This window comes from Adiantum capillus-veneris, chromosome 12, assembly GCF_014529385.1.
Source record: "Adiantum capillus-veneris isolate H3 chromosome 12, ASM1452938v2, whole genome shotgun sequence".
Classification (NCBI taxonomy): Eukaryota; Viridiplantae; Streptophyta; class Polypodiopsida; order Polypodiales; family Pteridaceae; genus Adiantum; species Adiantum capillus-veneris.
Window position 1 is genome coordinate 144,347,217 of NC_140942.1, and position 25,282 is coordinate 144,372,498.

The window sequence follows — 25,282 nt, forward strand, 5'->3', positions numbered from 1 at the left end:
ATGCGCACAACACAAATCAATCATCACAATTGAAAAATCATTAAGCACACATTGATTTTTTAGTGCACAAACATGGGCAAAATAGTGCACACACACCTAAAATTAGGCATACACACACTCAATTAGAATGCACACACACTTGATTTTAGTGCGCACACACTTGCAATTGACCATCCAAGCATGCAATTAACTCAATTAGGCACCCAATTAGCAACGCACATTCCCCAATTAGCAATTGAAACTTATCAAATTCATACGCCACCAAATCTTAAAAATTTCGGCATTACGACGGCATGGCTAGGCAATTAAACCAAAAAATTTCTACAAATTCTTCACACATTGGGGATTAGTGCATCCAAATAAAATCACAAAAATCTAATCAATTCAATTTCCAAACAGTTTAATTGCCTAACCTTGATTTTATTGATAAAATTGTTTAGAAATTGAATTGATGAGATTTTTATGATTTTATTTGGATCCACTAATCCCCAATTTGTGGAGAATTTGTAGAAAATTTTCAATACGTTTTGGATAATTTTTGCCATTTTTTGACAATTTCTTGCTAATTTTTTGTTAATTCCATAAAAATCTGATATTTTGCAAGCTTTACAAGCTATTTTATGTGTGCATAATTACTTTATCATTTTTTTGCCTTTGTGCCCTCCGTGGTCGAGTTTTGAGCGTTTCGCTATTTCCAGAGGTTGGGTGGATAATTTTGTCAAAACTGGCATTTTTGGAAAGATTTGCTATTTTTGGTGTGCTTTTCCATGTTGAAAATGCTTGGTTGTGAATGACAATGATTTTCTAAGGTTTCTAGATCTTTTTGGGATTTTCGGGTGAATTTTAGCGTTTTCAGCTAATTTTTGGCCTATTTTTGGCATTTTTGGATGTTTGGAAATGATAAAACGACCGGTTCAAGTTGCGACGATCGGGCGTTTTGGCACATAAAAATCTCCACGGCGGATAGATCTTTATGGTCTGCTGGGATAATTTCCTCCTACGTTAAAATTCTCTTCTTCTTCTTCCCTATTCGTGTGAACCCACCCACCCACACCCACTCTCTCTCTCTCTCTCTCTGTCTTCTCTCACTCTTTCTCTTCCCCTGCAAAAGCACGATTATTTGCTCTCTCTCTCTCTCTCTCTCTCTCTCTCTCTCTCTCTCTCTCTCTCTCTCTCTAGCTCCATATCCCCCTCTCCCACAATTCACGATTATTTGGACTCTCTCACTAACTCCTTCTCTCTTCCCACTCTCCAACTCACTCTCTCTCCTCGCTACACGCCAAACCTCACCCGCCTGTCCCGCTCTCAGCACGCACGCACGCAAACACACACACACCCCTGACGCTCTCTCTCCTTTGCGCGCGTATTTGGGCCGCCTTCTCCTTGTACCTTCGCAGTCAGCGCCGACAGATGTAGCCCACGTGCAGTCTCTCTTAACTCTGTCTCTCTCTCTCTCTCTCTCTCTATCTCTCTCTCTCTCTTAACTCTCTCTCTCTCTCTTCCGTTGTCTCCCATACACACACACATGCGTGAACGCACCCTTACACACAGAACACAACTCTCATAAGCTACAAGAAGACAAAAAAAAATAAAAATAAAGGGACCTCTCATGTCTTCTTTCTCTCCTTCCTGGGAGCCTGGGATCCTTTTGTCTTTTGCTTTTTTTGTGTCATTTACTTTTGTATTTTATTTTGTTTCTCTTCAATTTCATTTCAGTTCGTTTTCATTTCTTTTAAATTTCATTTTATTTCAATTCAATTTCAATTTTTTTATTTTTCTTCTCACTTTCATTTCATTTATTTGTATATTAGTCAAAAAAATAGATCCACAAAAAAAGGATTAGAAAATAAAAATAAAAATAGGCAAACTCATAAAAATTAAAAAATACACAGATAGTTCACAAAAAATATAGAAAATTCACAGAAACTCACAAAAAATAATAAAAATTCAAAAATTAATCAAAAATCACAATAAATCAAAGAAATTCATAAAACCTTCAAAAAATCCAAAACAAATAGAAAATTTACATAAAAATTTATTAAAATACTAAAAAATTTAGAATATTTAAAATCTCACAAAAAATCAATAAAAATAAAAAGAAATTCATCGAAAGAGCCAGAAAGACCCGGAAAAGCAAAAAACACACTGCTGGAGAATCACACCGATAAAACAACACAAAAGCGAGTAAAAAGGCCAACTCAAAGCTATGAGCGGCAGGATTTTTTGAAATTTGTCAAAATTAAGCATTGCAAATTGAGCTTCTAATCGGACGAACAGGGACACCACTCACATGTGGCTGGAGATTAAGCTAGTACAAGTAGCAGAAATTTTGTTGATCAATACCAAAATCTGCTAGGAGACAATTTTTACAGAATTAGTCGACATGGACTCAAATCGAGACGAGAGTTTAAGTAGAGCAAAGCAAGCTAATAGCAGTGGCAACACATACACGACTACGACAGAGCAGATTTTACAGCTATATGTCTACAATGGGGATAAGGTTTTGTATGCAAATTCAAAAGGCCATAGATACTTGATGAGTAGCAAAAGCAACATAGGATCCAAGATCCTATTGATCATAGTAAAGCCAGATTCAGAGAATTACCAGATGTTCACAGACTTTAGTAAGATGAAGTGCATATAGAAGTTCAGAAAGTCAACCCAAGTGGTTATCCAAAAATTTGCACAAGCCAGCAAAGCATACAATTGGTGCATATGCAATCAGGGTCATTGTACATGGATTACAGTGGTCAGATCTATTGTCGAGAGTTCAAAAAGTCAACCCAAGTGGTTATCCAAAAATTTGCACAAGCCAACAAAGCATACAATTGGTGCATATGCAATCAGTTTCATTGTACATGGATGACAGTGGTCAGATCTATTGTCGAGAGCCTGAAATGGAAGATCCAACAGATCAACCGATAGAAGCCAATCTAATTGGAGAACTAGGCTAAAGATGGTGCAAAGGTCAAGACGGAGAAATCTACAGCTTGATGCTTAGTGTTTTAAAAGAAGATGCCAACCACTTGGCCATCAGAGAAGCTGAAACTTCTCATCTAGAGCTTGACATGACAGGCCAATTGAAATACCACCAGTCATGGTGTATTGCTCAGATTGTGGACAAAAAGGTGGACATTTTTCTGAAGATTGTCCAAGAAATCCAACCAATAGGGATACATCAACTGCCAAGCAAGACACATAGCAAATTGGAAATGCGAATCTCGATGTAAGTGCATCTAATTTGTCACTTTTAATACAATCAGATGATTCTACATTACCGTTAGAAGCACCAGTAAAAGCACAGCAAATTCAAAATCAGCATAAAACTGCACAAAAACCTGAAAAGGTTAAAATTGATTCTTTGAACAACAAATTCTTGCATGAATTTGGTCAAGGTGTCCAGATACCACCGAATGTTGAAAAGACTGTTAGGTTTGTAAATGATTTTGCATCCACTATCAGAAGTGTCCAATCATTCACAATTCTAAGGGACACATCAAACAGAATGTTGTTAGCATTGTATGGTATCCATAATTCATATGCACACTATGTGGACCAAAAAGGGAAACTATACAAAAAGGATCAACCAGTGTTTGAACGGCCCACATACCAGCTCATAGAAGTACGTCCAGTGATAGATAAAAAAGAATGGTTCATTTCAGAAGAAGGAATCTATTATATCCCATCCTCTCTAGAGCTGAAGGATATTACCCGAGTGAACCCATAAATCTATTTAGAGTCAAACTCTCCTCCATCAAAAATAAAGCTTCGATGTTGTGACCAAATGAGCATATACTTTGACCCAAACAGTCGTAGACATAGACGAGAGTCTAGCGTCTATGATGCCTTGGGTCCTGAAACCACAGAAGCTCATATCACAGGAGACCCATGGGATAAATAATATTAGGGCAAAGATAACGCTATCTATAGCTTGACTTGGGGAATAATTTGTCATGTTTCATGAAGATACATAGGAAAATATGCAGAAGGTTTACAGATGCCAAATGTCAATAGTGCTACCCAAAGTGTATCTTCACAGTCCCAAAAGGTGAGACTAAATCAAAGCCAAACAATTTTGAACTCTTACAATGAAGCAGGCTATGGTGATCACCCTGGGAAGGGGGGAGTTGTAAATCCATCAAGCTCAGCTTATGTACCAGGAAATGCTACACTAGTTAGAAGCCCTAGAGCTTCTAGCCAACAGACCCCTTCAAAGCAAAAAACCATTGAAAGATCATATGGTTGTTGGAAGTTTCCAATTGACCCAGATTCCATCAGAATCTGCAGATAATTGCTTCTATTAAGATCATCAAGGACAAAAGTTTCAGCAAATCTCCACAAGTCAAAGTCAAAAGCCAACAAATCCCATAGTGTTCAAACAGTTACATGTGACCAAGCTCACATATGCATATCATGATGCACATGGTAACAAATATCAGCAAGATCATGATCTTGTACAAACCCTTATGGATTGTACGAGTGAAGTCAAAGATCATCTGAAGATGATGTGAAGCCTCAAGCTGCCAGAACAGGTGATAGAAAGTTCAAAGTCAATAGGAGCTAAAGTCTAGAAAGCTACACAAAGGTCACCACCAAAATCTCCTCCGAAGAGATATATTTTGCAACAAAGTGCAATGGATCTATTAAGATCAAAGGTTACTCAGATGAAGGCGGACAATGCTCAACAATTGCAAAAAGGTGCAATATTAGAGACAATGGAGTCAACATCAGTTGAAGCAGGTGGTCAAAGCAAAGAAAATGCTGATAAAGCTCAACCAAAGGACATTGCCACAACAAAAGCAGTCAATACATAAAGAAATCCTGAGACGATCAAGTGCAACATTGTTGGTGAAAACGAAGAAAAGTTGTCAAGAGAAGTAAAGCTAGATTTTTAGTTAGACAAGAACCTCATGTCTTTTTGCACTTGGACAAAATGTGGCCAACCACAACTGGAAGATGCTCCTGAATTTGTGAGCATATCAGGAAACAAATGAGAAAAATGTGGGGGAATCATCTCCACCACCATTGAAGTAAGTTCACAAATCATCATAGGTCAATTCCATTTGATCACAGCAAAAGATATGCCAGACGACATCATAATGGGAAGGCCAATGGCCCAAAAGATGTAAGGAGGATGTAAACAGGATGCAGTCTTCAAAGACAACAAAGAATGAAGATCAAAACCGGTCACCTGCGGACGACATCACAAAGTCCTCAAGCATAGTTCAAATGGAGATTGATATCAAAGCAGATCTTATTGAAGATGATTCATCTCCATCAATCAAAACTTCAGAAGATCTTAAAGAAAATCAGGCAATAGCAAGTGCAGATCGAACAGAACCAAGAACAACCATGGAATATACTAAGGAGAGAATTCCACCGAGACCAGAGGCAAAGAAGACAAATTTTGCAGACAAAGGTAAGGCTAAAGTGGACACTCCACCGATTAGCAAAGAAGGTGTGACATTGTATGACTCTATATCAAAGAACCCTTATGGATCAGCTTCTTCAAGCAAGTCAGACTTTCAAAATTTCAAGTCAACTGTTGACCCAACTAAAACCTCTAAGGAGAGACCCAGAAAAGCAAAGAAATTTCAGCCAAAGTACTCAAGAAATCAAAGGAAGGTGAAGAGAGTGTTTGTTGCAAGAAGTTTAGTCAAAGTCAATGATCCAGTTTGGATTAAGGACGGGAAATCAACGCAGAAAGACAAACACATGGGATGGATAGCATCACAATGGAGCTTAAAAGAACAGGAGTACCCATATATGTCTACAGGCAGTAGACATATATGGGTGCCAAAACCGCAGGATAGAGCATATGAAGTAACATCAAGACCCTCCTAAGAAAGAAGGCCCATTAGGTATCAACCTCAACAATATCCTAGGATACCTAAGAAGCATGTAAACAACAGAACAACATTGAAAGATGCTGAAGTCTACCACAACTCACAAGAGGATACAGGTCAAAGATGGATTTCAAAGGATGTCCCTCTTGGACAAGGATTCTACACAGGTTATACAAAGATTTGGCTACCAATCAACCACAAGCCAATTGAAACTACAACAAACCTGCATAAAGATCTCAAGAACTCAACAAGACCTACAGCAAAAAAAAAGTCAACAAAGGAGTTACAAAGGTCCTCAAAATATTTGGATTCCTAAGTCTTCCAATGCTTGGAGGAGTCAAAAGCTAGATGCCAACAGTGAACAGAGGCCTATAACAATATCAAAGACTCCTATCAATAGGCCCAATTGGAGAATCAAACAGATAATGGAGTCTTCACAGTCAAAGAAGGGCAACCCAACCAACGTGAATGCAAATTTGAAGATGATAAAACAGGTATGGCAAAAGAAACCTTGAATGCCAACTTGGTCCTTCACTGATCCTCTTTTTTAGGATTCAAGCTTACTTTTACTTGAAGAACTGTTTGTAGTAATCTCAAGAATGTAAAAAGTCAAGTCTCCAGGGTGCAGAAAACACTCTTTGGCATAGTTAGAGTCGGGCTGCTGAGCCATTAAATGAGCACAGCATTAGTCCCAAAGCTTCAGTGCTAAGAGTCATAATTATTAGGCTTACGCTCAAGCTGGAAGAGTTGAGCATATCTAAGTTGTGTCACTCATGCTCAATGAGATGAGCATAAGAGTCGAAATCTATTAACTTACAAATTGTGGAGTGTCGTAGAGTCCAACACTCATGAAAAGTTATAGAATTGATATTTTATTATCTATTGCAGCTGACAGGTGACAAAAGCATCAACAAAATAATGGATTACGAAGAAGGATATTACATTTTATGTATATTTGATTATTCAAGTGCTCTTTATGAGCTTTGGCCAATTATGTCCGGCCGGCCAGTTTGTACTCATTTTTGGGTATTTAAGAAATCTATAAATAAATACGTGCAAGAAGAAAATGCTCACTCTTGCACGGGGGGAGATTGCACCCAGTGTTGTCTTATTCTCCTCTCGTAGCCTCTCTTCTCTTTTGTCGTGCCAGGCGTAGCACTCTGCTCTAGGAGGTGCGTCTACGCATGTTCTCTTCCTCTCTTTCTCGTTGTCTCTCTCTGTTTGCGTAGAACGTTGATTATGTGTTATGCGAGGTGTCAGGTATGCTGATTCATTCATTTATTATTAGCAGTATGTTTTTTCGAGTATTTTGGAGGGAAACCACGCATCCGTGTGTAGAAGTGGTATCAAAGAAACAAAATTACGGTTGAGCACAAATGAACAATCCCTCTGTCTAGAGCATGGATGTAATGTGGTACAAGCTGGCCCAAAGTTGGGATTGGTAGTGTGTGTTTCGGTTGTGTGAGGTCGTAATATAACTCCAAGTTTATCCAAAGTTTGAGTATGTGTAGTGATCCGCAAAGTGAGGTCACTGCCATGAGCAGTTTGAAGTTGTCAAATAGTGTTTTCATTAATTTCGTCGTGCACATATGCGGTCACTTGTGTTGTCTTATAGATGATTGATTATGTTATTTTATTTGTTTTTTGTGTTAATCAACAAGGCAATCCGCTTCATCTTGTAAATTATTCGGTTAGTGCACAGTGGTGTAGCAGCCACTATTGGTTAATGAATTGAAGGTGGGCTCGTGCGTGCCAGAGCCATGATAAAAGGGGGGGGGGGGGGGGGGGGGGGGGGGGGGGGGGGGGGGGGGGGAGAAAGGGTAAGGGGGAAAGAAAAAGGTGAAGAGAGGGAGAAATGAAATGAAATGTTATATTAACTGTCTTAAATTGTAAAATTACATGTGAGAACAAGCTTATACAATCCTTGTGTATCTAATCTAATGACTTAATACAAAAAATAAAATGAGTTGTAGTGAAAGAAGACAACTAAAAGTCTGAAAGCATCGCAAAGAAAAATGCAGCATCATCATCATGAATGCTTGAGGATGCCTGGCATGAGGCATCATATGAGAAAGTGTGGCAGTGGTCACCAAAGAGCGTCTTCAATGTTCGCTTTGGTAGATGCAATGGATGAGGGGGAGAGCGACGAATGAAATGAAATGTTATATGAACCGTCTTTACAAGGGTGTGGGATCAAACTCATAGAATCTTATGGATCGAATAGAATGTACGGGTGAAAAATGAAATAAGGTAAAATAAAAGCAAATGTCGTCCGAGGATGTACTACATCAGCTGTTTGCAGAGCTTCGTGGATACCCGCCACTGTAAGCAGTCATCATGGGGGAGACAGAGGGCAAAATAGATTGAGAGAGATGCTCTTGCTTGTTAGCTGAGCGAGATCATAGTAGTTCCGCTAAGAGAGAGCTGCACACCAAGGGTGACCCATTGCGGAGAAGGAGGGTCCTCGGGTAATGAAACTAGGGCCTCGAGGCCTGCTACAAATCAGGGACAAGAAGAGCTCTACAAGGCAAGGCCTGGTTGTATTTAAAGGATCATAGACTGGGTGTGTCCAAGGTCGAGAGGGCCAATACAAGAGGTCGCTTTGCTCACTAGAGCAGTGAGCATCGGGTGCTACAAGGTGGAGAGATGAGCGTTGCAGGGAGTTGAAGGTTACCATTTACAAAACGGGATGCCATAAGTTGTTGAGGGGTATGGGTTGCCAACGCCACAGAGAAAGGACAAGGAGAAGCGTTGGAGATTGCATGAGAGAGAGGTTGAGAGAGATCGAGAGAGTGGCTACAGGTAATTGAAGGATTTGTCTAATTAGCACAAAAGGAGAGAGAGAAAGAGAGTGAAGGAAAATGGACGGTATAGAGAGAGAGAGAGAGAGAGAGAGAGAGGCAGTTGGAGAGGAGATACTTCTGCATGTGATGAGAGAGAAATAGTTAAGCGGCAGTGATAACTGGCCTATGAGGGCATGTATGTGTGTGAGAAAGAGAGATAGAGAGAGAGACTGGGTCGCACGAATGCGGTCACCTCATGTGATCACTGCAGTTAAGAATGAGAGATGGGAGATTTCGTAAGTGATAAGGGCCTGCATGGTGGCTTGCCGAGTAGGTGCCCTGAGAGTGAGAGAAAGAGCCTTCAATTGTTTGAGAGAGTGAAGAAAGCACTGGTTGACGAAGATGAGAGAGAGAAAGGCAGCGATCAAGAGGAAGGGTGACAGTGACCTTTGCATGCATGCTGGGATGGTGAGTGGTTGGAAAAAAAAAACAAACTCCGACGCCACCCCGATTTGTATGTTGGGAGATGCTAATCATGCCGTGAAGGCATGCACATCTCGTGGTGTGCATGCGGCTACCATGGATCCCATGGGCGTCAATGGATCCACTATGCTGTCGTTGCTACAACATGCCCGTGGTGGGAGGGTTCCCATACGGAAAAAAAATCGATTTCTTCTCTTACTTCAAAGATCCTTTAGGATCGTTTCCTACCACCTTAGATCAATTTCATGAGTAAAATGTCTCCCCTCATGCCCATTTAGAATTCATTCGGACATCCTCCTTCAACCTTCGCTAGTCCACAATCGAGAGGTTCGCCTTCACTTCGTCTTGGTCATTAAATTATACTAAAGCTTGTGAATATTCTCTGACATCTTCATCATCTTCTTCATCAAGGTCAGGTAAAATGGAAAGGTTCTCTTTGTATTATTCCTACGATATTGAATTTTTTTCAAAGTCATATCCTTCTGCTTATTCTTCTAGGTTTAGAAAACCTCACTAATAAGTGCAATTATGACAACTTAAATTGTTCCCTCCCTATATAAGATCAATCGCATGCGACGTCCCTCCTATTTGATTATTGCAGTCAAATTTATCATAATTAAGATCTTAAGTGTACTAGTCGCATGATAAATTACACTAATTAAGCAAAAAAAATTCTTTGATAATGAGAATCTGTAATTCCTAAACAATCCAAATACATTTACAATCTTAGGAGATTAAAAATAAACATGCACATACACCTTTAAACTAGAAAAATATAGGTCAAAGTAGGCGGAACTTATCTTTGATCATGGTAATTTTCCATTGGCATGGTTGTAGCAAGCCCAAGAATGTAGCCTTTGCTCTGATACCACTGCTACAAACGGATGTGTGGTTTCCCTTCAAAATACTCGAAACAACATACTGCTAATAATAAATGAACGAATCAGCATACCTGACGCCTCGCATATCACATAATCAATGTTCTACGCAAACAGAGAGAGACAACAAGTGAGAGAGGAAGAGAACATGTGTAGGCGCACCTCCTAGAGAGGAGTGTTATCCCTCGCACGACGAAAGAGAAGAGAGGAGAGGAGAGGAGAATAAGACAACACTGGGTACAATCTCCCCCCGTTCAAGAGTGAGCATTTTTCTCTTGCACGTATTTATTTATAGATTTCTTGAATGCCCAAAAATGAGTACAAATTGGCCGGCCGGACATAATTGGCCAAAGCTCATAAAGAGCACTTGAATAATCAAATATACATAAAATGTAATACCCTTCTACATAATCCATTATCTGCTGATGCTTTTGTCACCTGTCAGTTGCAATAGATAATAAAATATCAATTCTATAACATGCATAGTGCACAGTAAGATGAGAGCACATATCCTAGTCAACGAAAACCATTCTTAAAGGGGTGCTAGCTTGCAAAGCCATGTCATATGCTTTTATAGCTACACCATCATTCTAAAGAACCCCTCAAAATCTTTCTTGCATAGCATATTGTTTTCTATGCATTTCTGTGTCTGCATAAATAGGCTAGTTGTCCCATTATTGGAAATATGCATTAGAAACTCTTTTTGCTTCCACCTATGCACCTTGAGTGGACTTCAACAGGCAACAAACCAATGTCATGCAATGGGGTCACTATTGAGCGACTAGGAAGCATGGGGACTGCCCAATGCTCCCTATCGCTTGGTGTTGACCTTGGTGTTAAAGTTGCTACAAACAATAGCAAAAACCTTTGGGCATTTTGGGTGAAGAAGGGAGTGAGGGAAGCTATAGACGTGCACACACACACACGCGTAGATGCACACGCACACAGCAAGAAGCTTGATAGCTTTAAGATCCCTCACTTTATTATGAGAAGTTCAAGTGTGAGTATGAGAGAAAGATACGAGTCTTCCTAAGTACAACGTACCACCACACATGCGTATATTGTGTATATGTGGTTACACAAGAAAAAAACCTCTAGCCAACACTAGAGTAAAAAGTGCTCGTGTATAGGGAAACGGTTCACATCAAAACTACCTGAGGGACACGTGAGTGTAACAAACCCCCCTGGAGTGAATGATGTGAACATCTACAGGGAGGTGACAGATCAGACCCCACATGATAACAAGCCTAAAGCTTTGCGAAAAGCTTCAAACTTTTCCCTTGGAAGAGCTTTGGTGAACAAGTCTGCCACATTGTCTTGTGTAGGTACATACGCCAAATCAATATCTCCTGCATGTAGCCGCTCTTTGACATAGTGATAATGAACCTCAATGTGTTTTGTGCGAGCATAAGACACTGGATTCCTCGCAACTGCCAATGCACTCTGATTATTGGTGAAAATGGTTGTAGACTCATGTGGCTTCATGCATAGATCCATCAAGAGACGTCTGAGCCATACACACTCCACCATAGCCGTGAATACTACCCTGTACTCAGCCTCACAACTCGATGTGGCCACAGTTGGCTGCTTCTTACTCAACCATGATATACAAGATTTTCCAAGAAGAAAGCAATTGCCACTAGTGGACACTCGTGTATCATAACAACTAGCCCAATCACTATCTGTAAATGCATGCAAGCATGGATGATTATCTCTATCATAGAAGAGACCAAAATTCATAGTGCCTTTGAGGTATCTAAATACACGCTTCACACAGCTTGTCAATGCTTAATGCCACGGCTATGCATAGAACTTCTCAACTGGGAAACAACATATTGTATGTCTGGTTGAGTGTTGCATACATAAATTAAGCATCCCACAGCTTGCTGGTAGAGAGAAGTTTCAAATGCATCATCAGAATCCTCAATTGAGAACCTGATTTCTGTCTCAACAGTAGTTGAAATGGAATTGTAATCCTCAAAACCAAAACGATGAAGCAACTTCTCAATGTAATTTTCTTGATGCTTGATAATACCTCCCTCAACAGAAACAAATTGGATACCAAGATAATAGCTCAAATGACCAAGATTTTTTATCTGGAAAGCTTGTTGCAAATCATACTTTAGTTCCTCAATTTTCAGCTCACATGACCCAACCAAAATCATATCATCAACATAAAGAACAAGCACAATCAAGTCATTGCCATCTTTGCGTACATAAAGTGTGTTCTCAATTGGACTACGTTGGAAACCAAGAGCAATCAAGTGCCAATGCATCTTTTCATACCATGCACGTGATGCTTGCTTAAGTCCATACAAAGCCTTTCGCAAGAGACATACTTTATGCTCCTGACCTTTAATGTGAAAACCAGGAGGTTGTTTGACATAAACCTCTTCATGTAAGTCACCATTCAAAAATGTAGTTATCACATCCGAGTGATGCACTTTCCAACCACGACGAATAGCCAATGCAACCACATTACAAATGGTAGTCATGCGTGAAGTAGGCACAAAAGTCTCCTCATAGCCAATACCATATTGTTGCGCATAACCTTTTGCAACAAGTCTCGCTTTGTAGCGTTCAATACTACCATTAGAATTTCGCTTAACTTTGTAAACCCACTTAGTACCGATTGCATGCTTACCTTTAGGTAAGTCACATAACTCCCAAGTACCATTCTTGGAAATCGAATCCAATTTGGATTGCATAGCAGCCATCCACTCCTCATTTTCAGATGCATCTTCAAAAGATAGTGGTCCTTCATTACATGCTGTTGCAATGAGAGCTACATCCACAGAATCACTCGATACATGGCGAGTAGATAATCTTGTTCTACCACACAAAGGAGCACTCAACTTACTATCTTGTAAAGTTTGCTTCAGCCATTTTGGCATTGCATGTGCATCCCTGATAGAAGTGCGTTCCTTATGTAATTCATGATCAACTTGTACATCATCAATGGGTTGAACTTCATGTTGATTTTCAGCCATGTTTGGATGCAAATTTTCAGCTCTTTGAACCTCATTTGGCTTCTCTACATGGTCATTATCCAATGTACCACTTTGAAACAAAGGCATAAGTGTATCAAACATATCTTGTGACCCAATAGTTGGCTGCGTTTTACATTCAATCAAGGGATGGGCTGAATTTTCAGCAAATACCACATCACGACTTACAACAATCTTGTCCATTAATGGATGATACAAATGATAACCTTTACTTTTAGCACTATAGCCCACAAAGATACATTTTATATCCATGTCTTGCAATTTGTGACGTTGTTGTGAAGGCACAAGAGCAAATGCCAAACAACCAAACACACACATATGGCTCACCATTGGCTTTTGACCATTCCAAGTCTGATAAGGTGTAACAAATCTCAAAACTTTAGTGGGACATCTATTCAAAACATAGTCTGCACACATGAGTGCTTCTATCCAAAACTTATCAGGAAGATGCTTTCCTTTAACCATACAACGTGCCATTTCCAAGAGAGTACGATTCTTACGCTCGGCAACACCATTTTGCTGAGGTGTATATGGCACAGTACATTGATGTATGTCATAATAATCAATATCTAATTCTCCTAAATGATTTTCTCATATTAAACTGATCATTTAATGTGGGGAAGTGCCAAGGGAGAAAAAGCTAGAATATTGGTTAAGTTAGCAGACCGGCCACAGTAGGGATCCAAAGGAGGGAAAATAGGGATCCAAAGGGGGGGCCATCTGCAAAAGAGCCATGTGAAACAATGGGCCAAAAAGACTCTAAGGTTCAGCCCATTAAGACTTCCAAAATGCTAAGGTTCCAAAATTCAAAGGTTGTGTCCAAAGGTCAACCCTAGGGAAAATTGGATGCTTAGTGTGTGCCCTAAAAGTCTTTCTACATCCCTACATGGGAGGGGGCGAGCCCCAAAGCTAGGGGATGAGAGAGAAAGCCACACACACACACACACAGGCTCCCTTTACACAAAGGGAATGAGGGACACATGTCAGCTCCCTAGGCCAGATGCCCACAAGGTGTGCCCAGTTCCTATTGGAAGACCATTGAAGTGGACCAATGAGAATTAAGCTAGAGTAAATCTAGTTTAATTAATTTAAAAACATTTAATAAAAGAAACCAATGAGAATTAAGTCTCCTAGAAGACTATTGGGCAGTCTCCCAAGGGGTCCAATGAGCATTCAGGAGCCCCATGGCTTGCCTGATTCCTATTGGCCAGGAGGCAAAGGGGTCCAATGAGAGTTTAGTTTAATTTTTTAATTACCTAAAGCTCTCACAAAAGGGGAAAGGGGGACACATGTCAAAAGGCTATCACTTATGCTGCTTAATTCCTATTGGCTTGACCTGGGGAGGTCCAATGAGGCAAAAGCCATACTTAATTAGCAGCTAGGGCTCGCCCAAGAGAGAGAGGGGGCTGATTTTTGCTTGGCATTGACACACACACTCTCACACTTGACCATGTGTGAAGGGAAAATACTCTATCTCCTCCCAAGCTTTAATGGAGAGCTCATCACCTACTCCAAGCTTGTGAGATAGAAGCCTACATCAACACTCTCTTGGCATGTGGATGCAAATCCAACCAAGAGCCAAGCTTCAATGCATGCTCATCTTCTCTACCAAGCTAATTACTAAGCTAAGCTATGCTAATATGAGTGATTATGTGAGGAGATGTACTTCTTTCTCGTAAGATACTTCTTTTTCCTCTCAATCTACTCTCATACCCTGCTAGATCTCACCATCTTCGAAGGTGTGTGAGGTTTTGGGTCTGAGAACGGGGATAATTCAAGTTGTGTTTGATTAAGTGTTTAGCTTGGTGTATGAAGCTTCCATCTTCATTGCACTAGCTAGTCTTGAAGGAACACAAAGAATTGTATTGTACAATGTCTCTCTTGATGGGAGAAACCATAATACAAAGCCTTTTGGAGGGGGGACCGGCTCCATGCAAATCCGGTCCTCAACTGTTGTCAATAGCTTAATTGCTCTCTCTTTTGAAAGTATTGTCGATGCTATCTAACTAGGTGTTATGCTTTTTGTTGCTCTCTCCACCCAAGCACTCTTGTAATTCTCATTAGGAATCTATTCTAATGAAATGCCCACTATGTTCATGCTAATTTCCGCTACACATAAGATTTTAGGCCATTAAATGTTACATTGGTATCAGAGCTCAAGGTTTCTCTTTTCTTGCTCAAGAAGGGAGGTCCTCAAGCTAGCTACAAATGGTTGGTATTATTAATTGCCTGTGAGTAAGTAGAATAGGGATTTTTCAGCCTTGCAGTGCGCCTGCCTTTGTGCAGTTAACGGGGCATCACCGTCGAGAGCTATGGTCTTAATAGTGGAGTCCTACGGGGCTTGCCTACGGTTAACCACTATTGAGCTATTAGAAGCTTGACAGGAGCCGGTGCTGTCTTGGTGTCGAAAGACCCTCTCTTCTATTCCTTGCAATTAATGGTATTCGAGCCGCGGGTACAGTAGCTTGAGTGCTTTTTCTAAAGGGGTAAAGAGGAGTAGCAACTAGGGCTTGAAGTGCCAAAGTACACCTAAAAAGTTTACACCTAAAAGTTGTTAGAATGGCTGACAATATTAAAAGAGAGTGAAATTAATGTTGATAACTTTGATTTTGCTCATGAGCAAGCTACTAATGATGCTTCAATGCTTGTTAACTATCTTGTGTCTAGGCTTCAACAAGCCATGGGCAATCCATCTCTCCAAAGTGAAGTGCAACGGCAGCTCCGTGCTCACGGGATTCTCCAAGCTCATCACCATGACGAGAGAACACCTAGGAAGCCTCCTTGTGAGACTACCAAAAGAGGTCTCTCTCCGATTCGGGAAGAAGAAGAGAATCCATATGAAGGGCTCAAGAACTTACTTCTTGATGATGCATCTCCTTCCCAAAGGAGAACTCAAGAGCCTCCACCAAAGGAACGAGAAAGAAGCGAGTCTCCCACCACCTCGGCGGAGATGGCTCCACGAAGACGGCGGGCTAAACGCTCTCCATCACCACCAAAGCGGAGAAGACCATCACACTCTTCTCCACGCCATAATTCAAAGAGGGATGATAAAAAGCAAGAGAAGAAAAAGGCGAGAAAGAGGACACCCTCTTCTCCATCTTCTTCATCCTCTTCCTCTTATGAAAGCTATGGTGAAGATGACAAAGATCAAGACAAGAAAAAGGCGAGAAAGAGGTCACCCTCTTCTCCACCTTCTTCAAATTCCTCATCTTCTGAAGAAAGTGATGGTGCAACTTTTGAACCATCAAAAAGAAGAGGCCATAGGAAATCCTATGCCGCATGGAAGAGGTCGTCCAAGCTGAAGAAATTCAAAGAGGGAGGGAAGAGCATCTCTTTCCTTACCTATGATGGCACCTTCGGTGCTACAGACAAAGTTTTGGCCTTTATCCAACAATTCGATGCGGCGTTTGGAGATGAGGGCTTCACAGAGTCCTCTAAGCTACGCCATGTAGCTATGCACTTTCAAAAGTCCGCCAGACAATGGTGGTCTAGCCTACGAGCCAACGGTGAAGCTCCACGAACATGGAAGGCTTTAAGAGCTTCCATTATGAAGCAGTTTTTGGCCACCGATGCCAAAGACAAAGTACTCACCGAATGGCGAAGCTTAAAGCTCTCTCCCAATGAATCCATCCACAAATATGTAGACAAGTTTTGGGACCTACAACTCAAAGCCACTGTCTTCAAAAAGTTGGATTTTGGAGAGCAAAAGCAACAATTTTGTGCGGGCTTAACCGAAGAAATGGCGGAGTATGTCAACTCCCAAAGGCCACGTACCATATCGGCGGTAATACACCATACTATGGTGGCCTCGCGAATCAATTTCCAAACGGGGGGTAAAAGAAATAATAAGCCCCCGGAAAACAAGGGTTCCAATGAGCCTAAGGGGAAGGACAATGTCCAAAAGTCTCCTAAGGGCAATTCCAACAAAGCTAAAGAGAAGGGAGTTTACAAAAGAAAGAATAAACTCTCTCCTGAAGAGCTTGAGCGTTATCGTAAAGATAACCGGTGTTTCAAGTGTGGCGAACAAGGGCATGCGTATCGCGCTTGTCCCCAAAAGAACAACCGCCAAGATCCTCCTAGAGCTTCTTTGGTTGAAATCCAAGAGGAGGAGATTCACCAAACTCACCACAAAGGATCTCCTCTATGCCATGCTTGGGGAAAGGTAAGAGAACATGATGCTTTTATTCTCTTTGACCCTGGTTCTACTCACAATTTTATATCTATGGAGTTAGCCACCAAGCTAAGCATACAATCCTACGAGATGGGAGATATCCTACCCGCAGACAGTGCCTTCAAGGGGCAAGAAGCTTCAGTCACTCCCTTAATCGGGAAATTGAGGCTTCATGTCCAAGGCTATGTGGACAAAGAGGACTTCTTTATCTCTCCTCTCAAGCATGAGGATGTAATCCTAGGGGCACCATGGTTTGACCGCCCGGCTGCCCATGTTAAATTTCCTGAAAGGAGAATCTCCTTTAAGTTCAGGGAAAAGGACATGTATATAGATGCTAGGGAGATGGGTAACACCATCCCCATTGTACATACACCAGCTTTCAACAAGTCAATAAAGAGCTCTATTTCCGTGTACATGATTTTTGTTAAAGATTCTCAAAATGAACCTGATGCTTTAACAAAAGAAAATAAAAGCAACCAAAAGGAATTAGAGTTATCCAATTTTCTCAAGGGGTTTCAAGATGTTTTTATTGACGACATCCCTTGTGAGCTACCTCCTAAACGAGGTAATGACGACCATGCAATTGAACTTCTTCCAGGAAGTTCACCGCCTAACAAACCTCATTATAGAGTTTCTCAAGCTCAACAAGAGGAGATTATGCGGCAAGTGCATGACTTAATTGAGAAGGGCATGGTTAGGCCTAGCTCATCTCCATTTTGCTCACCTGTGCTATTAGTGCAAAAGAAAGACGGCACATATCGTATGTGTGTCGACTATAGAGCACTAAATAGGATCACTATCAAGAATAGGTTTCCCGTTCCACGGGTAGAAGACCTATTTGATAAGCTACAAGGATCGACCTACTTCAGTAGGATTGACCTAAAAAGTGGCTATCATCAAATAAGGATAGTTGATCAAGACATTGTAAAGACCGCATTTCGTACTACATTTGGTCTTTACGAATACATTGTCATGCCTTTTGGCTTGACTAATGCACCAGCCACATTCAACCGCTTGATGGAGAAGCTGTTCAGGCCTCATCGAACCTTCACTGGAGTGTTCTTTGATGATATTATCATCTACTCTAATTCATTGGAGGAACACAAGCAACACCTCCAGGTAATATTTCAAGTTTTAAGAGAGGATAAACTTTATGTTAATCGAAAGAAAAGTGAATTTTTCTTGCAAGAGATTCAATATTTAGGTCACATTATCTCTCAAGATGGAATCCAAATGGATCCATCCAAGTTAGAGGTAATAAAAGGATGGCCTAAACCAAGGAATCTTCATGAACTAAGAAGCTTTATAGGTATGTGTGCATACTATAGACGCTTCATAGAAAAGTTCTCACAAATTGCGGGACCATTACATGACCTAACAAAGAAAAATGTTAGGTATACGTGGTCTGCTAAGGAGAACAATGCTTTCGAAAAGCTTAAAGAAAAGCTTATCTCTCAACCTGTGCTTACACTACCGGATCTCTCAAAACCATTTGAGGTCCAATGTGATGCTTGTGGTGATTGCCTTGGAGCTGTTCTGCTCCAAGAAGGGCACGCCATAGGCTATGAGAGTCGAAGGCTCGACCCTGTTGAGCAAGCTCTAGGCATATACGAAAAAGAACTCCTTGCAGTTCTACATGCCTTAGACTCATGGAAGCACTATTTATTGGGGACTCCTTTCATTCTGCGAACGGATCACCAAAGTCTTAAGTACTTCATGACGCAGACCAAGCTCTCCGACAAACAAATGAGGTGGGCAAATTTCCTTTCGCAATTTCATTTTCATATTGCTCACATTGCTGGCAAGCATAATCAAGTAGCCGATGCACTCTCAAGACGACCGAGAGTGAATGCGGTTTCCATAGCAACTCACAATGATCTATCTTTAATGATAGATGAGTATGCTATTGATCCCGATTTTAGAGATGTGATTTCAGCCCTTGCATTAGGGAAGAAAGAAGAACCATTTACTTTACAAGATGGTTATCTTCTCTATGGCAATAGACTATGCGTTACTAACTCACTACGTGAGAAAGTAATGTATGAATCTCATGCTCCCCCATATGCGGGGCATAGAGGCATTCAGTCTACCCTAAAGGGAATTGAAACATATTTCTATTGGCCTACCATGAAAGTGAACATACACGAGTATGTTTCCAAATGTGTGGTATGTCAAAAGACAAAATTTGATAGAGGGAAGCAACTTGGATTGCTTCAACCCTTGCCAATCCCTAATTCACCTTGGGAGAGCATATCCATGGATTTTATCTTTGGATTGCCTAAGTCTATCCATGGGAATACGGGAATATGGACGATAATAGACAGGTTCAGTAAACAAGCTCATTTTATACCTGTCAAAAAGACTATCAAAGCCCATCAAATGGCAACCCTCTTCATTTCACAAATTTTCAAGTACCATGGCTTGCCAATGTCCATAGTGTCGGATAGAGATCCTAGAATGACCAGTAATTTCTGGAAGGGTCTCTTTGAGAATTTAGGAACAAGGCTAAACTTCTCTTCGGCCTATCATCCACAAACTGATGGCCAAAGTGAAATAGCTAACCTAACTATTCTCGATCTACTAAAAGCCTATGTAACGGAAGTAGATCAAAGATCCCAGTGGGAGAAGTACTTACCCTTAGTAGAGTATGCTTACAATAACACTGTACATACTTCTACAGGAAAAGCACCTTTCGAGGTAATTGAGGGAAGATCAAAAAGTCCCTTGCTACTTAAGGTACATGGGAAGATCTTCGCTGCAGATGAGTATAGCCGAGACCTACAAGAATCTTTCCAAAAGATTAAGGATGCTATCTCTATCTCACAGCAAAGGCAAAAGGCTGCTGCTGACAAGCACAGAAGAGCCCAAGCCTTTAAAGAAAACGATTGGGTCTTGTTAAAGTTTCCCAAGGCTCGATTAAGGCACACGACGGGCAAGAATCCTACGGGCCATCAAAAATACTATGCTAAACTAGCAAAAAGGTACTATGGTCCCTTCCAGATTCTTAGGCCAATCAATGAGATGGCCTATCAACTTAAGTTGCCCAATCATTGGCTCATACACAATGCTTTTCACGTGAGCCTCTTAAAGCCTTACAAAGGAGAGCCACCTCAAGAACCCACTATTGAAGACCCACCGGAGATCGAGGACCACAAAGAGGTGCTGCAGCCCGAGTCCATTCTCCGACATGAAGACAAGGTATTAAGAGGCGGTAAGACTATCAGACGATATCTTATTAAGTTTAAGAATTATCCTTTTGAAGATGCTAGATGGATGCAAGGCATACAATTAAAGGATAACCTAAACCTTGTCAATGCTTACAATGTTTCCCAAGAGTAAGCAAATGTACAAAATGATAAAAATGAACAAAAATTTTTGTCTTATAAGACTCTCTTTTTCTTTATTTGTGCACAAAAATGAAGTAGTATGCATGCTTAGATCAAGTTTGTGGGGACGACGTCTCCCAAACACCAAAGTAGAACTTGTCACTCTACTATGGAAGACTGATAGGACTAATGTGCAGACATGCTTGCGGCAGCCTCAGGCTCTCAAGCGCCAAATGGACTAGTCATCCATTATGGAATGATGTCGTAGGGTAACATAGGGATCCTCTACCCGCTAAGAAAAGGACTCATGCATATGCTTTATCTTCTCTACACCATAGTCGAGGACGACTATGATTTCAAGAGAGAGGTAATGTCATAATAATCAATATCTAATTCTCCTAAATGATTTTCTCATATTAAACTGATCATTTAATGTGGGGAAGTGCCAAGGGAGAAAAAGCTAGAATATTGGTTAAGTTAGCAGACCGGCCACAGTAGGGATCCAAAGGAGGGAAAATACGGATCCAAAGGGAGGGCCATCTGCAAAAGAGCCATGTGAAACAATGGGCCAAAAAGACCCTAAGGTTCAGCCCATTAAGACTTCCAAAATGCTAAGGTTCCAAAATTCAAAGGTTGTGTCCAAAGGTCAACCCTAGGGAAAATTGGATGCTTAGTGTGTGCCCTAAAAGTCTTTCTACATCCCTACATGGGAGGGGGCGAGCCCCAAAGCTAGGGGATGAGAGAGAAAGCCACACACACACACACAGGCTCCCTTTACACAAAGGGAATGAGGGACACATGTCAGCTCCCTAGGCCAGATGCCCACAAGGTGTGCCCAGTTCCTATTGGAAGACCATTGAAGTGGACCAATGAGAATTAAGCTAGAGTAAATCTAGTTTAATTAATTTAAAAACATTTAATAAAAGAAACCAATGAGAATTAAGTCTCCTAGAAGACTATTGGGCAGTCTCCCAAGGGGTCCAATGAGCATTCAGGAGCCCCATGGCTTGCCTGATTCCTATTGGCCAGGAGGCAAAGGGGTCCAATGAGAGTTTAGTTTAATTTTTTAATTACCTAAATCTCTCACAAAAGGGGAAAGGGGGACACATGTCAAAAGGCTATCACTTATGCTGCTTAATTCCTATTGGCTTGACCTGGGGAGGTCCAATGAGGCAAAAGCCAGACTTAATTAGCAGCTAGGGCTCGCCCAAGAGAGAGAGGGGGCTGATTTTTGCTTGGCATTGACACACACACTCTCACACTTGACCATGTGTGAAGGGAAAATACTCTATCTCCTCCCAAGCTTTAATGGAGAGCTCATCACCTACTCCAAGCTTGTGAGATAGAAGCCTACATCAACACTCTCTTGGCATGTGGATGCAAATCCAACCAAGAGCCAAGCTTCAATGCATGCTCATCTTCTCTACCAAGCTAATTACTAAGCTAAGCTATGCTAATATGAGTGATTATGTGAGGAGATGTACTTCTTTCTCGTAAGATACTTCTTTTTCCTCTCAATCTACTCTCATACCCTGCTAGATCTCACCATCTTCGAAGGTGTGTGAGGTTTTGGGTCTGAGAACGGGGATAATTCAAGTTGTGTTTGATTAAGTGTTTAGCTTGGTGTATGAAGCTTCCATCTTCATTGCACTAGCTAGTCTTGAAGGAACACAAAGAATTGTATTGTACAATGTCTCTCTTGATGGGAGAAACCATAATACAAAGCCTTTTGGAGGGGGGACCGGCTCCATGCAAATCCGGTCCTCAACTGTTGTCAATAGCTTAATTGCTCTCTCTTTTGAAAGTATTGTCGATGCTATCTAACTAGGTGTTATGCTTTTTGTTGCTCTCTCCACCCAAGCACTCTTGTAATTCTCATTAGGAATCTATTCTAATGAAATGCCCACTATGTTCATGCTAATTTCCGCTACACATAAGATTTTAGGCCATTAAATGTTACAATGTATAATACATTTGTCACGAAGAAAAACATTAAACTCATGTGACATATATTCCCCACCACGATCTGTGCGAAGAGTAATAAGTTTGTTGCCACTAAAATTTTCAGCCATACTCACAAAGCTTTTAAAGCATGTAGAAACTTCATTCTTTGCTTTCAATGGATACACCCAAGTATGGCGAGTAGCATCATATATGAAGGTAACAAAATATACATACTTTCGAAAAGATGGAGTTTTCACAGACCACATAATTGTGTACAAGCTGTAATTTGTTGTAGCATGAACAGAACCATCCTTTGGAAAAGAGGCACGATGCATTTTGCCAAGTATACAACCTTCACAAGCATGATTCTCAATGGAGCCAAGTGTGGGCAAACCAACAACCATATCATGCTTTTGTAAATAGAGCAAGCTATTGAAGTTTAAATGACCAAAACGTGCATGCCATAACTCCGTTTCAGCCATAGAAGGAGTACGAACAAGCAAGGAATTTGATGCATGTCTCTCATAAGTATCCATGCGATACAAGACATTTCATAACGTCCTAGACATAACAATAACATCACCATTGCTGAAGTCATGAACCATACATTTGGCATCCACAAAATGTACATGAATACCTGAAGAGGCAATGGTGGGAACCGAAAGCAAGTTCTTCTTTATGCATGGCACATACAAGGCATTCTTGAGAGTCACAACACCCCCATTTAAAGTTGTAAGCTTTATGTTCCCAACTCCAATGATAGGGTAAGAGGCATTATTTGCACAAACAACATGGCCCCCCTTTGGTGCATCTTGCAAGGACAAAAAAAAATTCTTACATGATATTATGTGCTTGGAAGCACCACTATCAAAGTACCAATCAAGATCAGCCTCACGCATTGTCATACATGTAGAATTTAATGAAGAATCATATGTGCATGTAACAACACAAGCCCAAACATCTTGAGCAAGATTAGCTTCATCATCCTTTGCATTACTCGTGCTCTCAATGATAGACATGCCCGATTGCTTCTTCTTATCATTACGCTTTGCAAGCTTTCTACATTCCTCAATGGTATGTCCCGACTTCCGACAATACTTGCATCTCTTCGTTTTTTGTGAATCATCATCACTAGAAGAATTAGTGGAAGAGGGAGTTTGGGGATTTGGTTTTGATGTGCCCAAATCTGGTCCGGACTTTCTTTTACCTCTTTGAGAGATAGCAAGTGCTTAAGTTTCCTCAATCAAACCACTTCTATTCATTCTAGATTTCTCTTCTTGCAAGAGAAGTGACACAACCTCATCAAAAGTATACATGTTGGGATTTCCTTTTGCAACCAAACGAAGAGCATGAGTGTATTTTTGTCCATTGTGAATTGGTTTCTAACTATTTAAGCTACATATGAAGGTTATGTAGCTCCATCTGTTCTTTCCCAGCATGGAATATCCTTAGTGGCATATGCTACACCCTCAATCTCTCTCACATGAGTTTCTATAGGCTCCTCGTAATAAATTGTTGGTGGCATCATTGGATGACTCATGATCAGTGGCTCTACCAGTTGCGTCTATCAAACAATGGCTCGATTGTCATCATGTAAATGAGGTTGCTATCTGGTTTGTTGTGGTTTGTCTCCTCCTTGTTGGGTCCTATCTGGTACCTTGGAGGTGGTGGCAGTTGTTGCACCACTACAGGTCCGTATTTCCTTTCCCTCACATACTTTTGGTTGGAAAATCACTCGTTCCTATTGTGGTTGGTGCATTTTTACTCAATTGCACAAAGCTTCTTGATTCATCCTTTGGATCACTTTCCTCAACTACTTGATCAACAATTTGGCACATCTGCTATAGTTACAAGAGAACTATCGGCCAAGAAACAATGCAAGGAGGAGCAAGCATTAGGTATTATTTTGACATCTCTCAACGATGACTTTACTCGCTACTTAGATGATCTGCAATCTTCTAGTGCTGCTTGGATATATCTAGAAAAGGTTTTTGGTGCTAAATCTAAGTATTCATTGATGAGTGTAAAGATGGAATTTTACTCTCTTGATATGCATGCCAATGAAAACATTACATCTTTAGCTAACCGACTGAAGAGTATTAAAACTCAACTCACTTATGTTGAAGCCCCAGTTCCAGAAGAAGATCTGATAGCTATTTTGTTAAAACGTTTGCTTGATGAACTCCATTATATTTTTAGTGTTTTAAAAGAGAAATATACACTGCCCTCCTTGGATGGTATCATCAATTCATTGCAAGAAGAATAAAAAAGGGTATCTCATACCAATTCTCCCATTATTCTTGGTGCATATATTGTCTCCTCTGCAGTATCCCATATCAGCTTTTTTGATACTCCTAGTGTCTATGCAGTCACTAATTGTGCTTCTACCTCAGCTTCATCTCGACCATCCACTGGTACCAAATCTTGTGCCATTTGTGGGCGCAACAATCACCAGACAAAGGACTATTTCAAGAAGAATCCTTGTGTTCATTGTGGCAAGACAGATCATCCTTCAAATAGATGCTTTCAAAAGGGTAAAAATCATATTTATGTGATTGTGATGGAGACACCGAATCTCAAATATTTTCTTTTGACAGCGACGTTCTTTAGATCAACTGTTTTAATGCTTTTTTCTAGTCAAAATAAACTGTACGTGTTATAGACACTACCACACATGAGTGGTAAGACCTCCCAAAACTACTAGTTTTTGTTCAAGTCCTATTTTTGTTACACTTCTCGTGAGTTTATTGGGTGCCCCTTTACCCCAAGATTTGGGAGTGAATCAAAACTCCATTTGTCGTCGGTAGCTAGTTTTTGACCTACCCGCTATCTATGCTTAAGGG